Here is a 1,618-nt window from a genome sequence, read left to right on the forward strand (position 1 = left end):
CTCTAAGTACCGTCATTATGGGTAAATTTACCCTTTTGAGTTTGAACTGGGGCTGTATACAGTATAGGGGTGTTTTCCAGAGTGGTTCCCATCCCATACTCCGAAATCTTTTGACTTGATCTCAATAAATCTGTCGACTTGAATTAAAGTCTATAAAACCTGACATGAGTCATTATTCAGCTTGGGAATTTCTCAGTCATTGAAATCCTATCAAGACATTTTTTAAGACAGATTTATTGACATTGGATTGATATATTTTTTATTAAAGAAACAGTTAATTAGGTTTGAAATATATACATACATATATATATATACTGTATATATACACATACATTTCTATATAATATAATTTGGAGCTCATTCCAAGCTCTGTTATTATTAAGTACATTAAGTAATGATCTTATTTAGCCTCAGTCTGTACTTACAGGACTAAATGTGAATTCTGATGCTTAATAATAATAATAATAATAATAATAATAATAATAATAATAATAATAATAATAGATTATAGCTGCAGGCAGCAATACACAGGGTCCAGTATATTCCTTTTAGGTACGTATTACAGTTTTTTGGTTTCTGTAAAACGCATCATAAGTTACAAAAGTTACAAACATTGTGGACTTATGTATGGACCAATCAACATGGACAGAACTCGAGGACTGGATTTTTGGACAATTGGACAATGGCTTCTTTGTTGTCTCAGACTTTCGGCTATTATTCGGCATCAGGTACAATAACAAAAACAAACTTTGTAATTACTTTGCATAACAATAATAATAAATACATGCTATTTTATAAACATAAGAAATACATGTTAGTTGTTATCACTACTTTATTGCATTTCATCTGTTCATTCAGGTACATGTGCAGTGTCAGTGACGGTAGGTGACGCTGTTTCTCGTGTGCGTCAATCATGACGTATTTACGCAGGTTTACGTATTTATGGAGATTACAATAGTAGTCGAACTTACGTAGTTTTAGTGGTGACTTTTTTCCGTGAATAACATTTGAATAACATTTTCAATAAGTTTAGTTTCCATGAAATACCAAAAACGTTGTGGTATTTCTGTGAGTAATTACAATATTAGTTTCTATTTTCCCGATACCTCCCTGGATCTTGAACGCATCACTTATTTGTACATTCAAGTGGACTCTATGTGGTTGTGAGTTTTTGTGGACTAATGCTTTTCTTATTTGTCATTAATCTGGCAGAGTGATGGGGACCAAAGAGATAAATTATCAATCGAACAGATCTACTGACATCTACCAGGGAAGAAGGAAGATAAATATACACGTAAACGCATCGTTTGTAATCTCTTCACACTACAGAGCGACATCACACACTGAACACGGTCCGAATGGACATTCTGAATCAGAACCTGCACATTTATAGTGAATAGTATGATGACGTCATAAAGCGTAGTACTGTAAATCTCATCTCGTCATTTTTTTTAATGAACAGTGGCATGTCAGTCAAGCACGACCACCTGAATGCTTGGGGTCAAATTTGTTCGGGTTTTCCATTAATATCTGCTCCATATGTCGATCAATTTGGATGAAATTTAAACTACGAGATCCTTGTGACATACCGGTTTAAATGACACCTCAACCGTGTTAA

Source organism: Zeus faber, assembly GCF_960531495.2.
Source record: "Zeus faber genome assembly, chromosome: 8".
Lineage (NCBI taxonomy): Eukaryota > Metazoa > Chordata > Actinopteri > Zeiformes > Zeidae > Zeus > Zeus faber.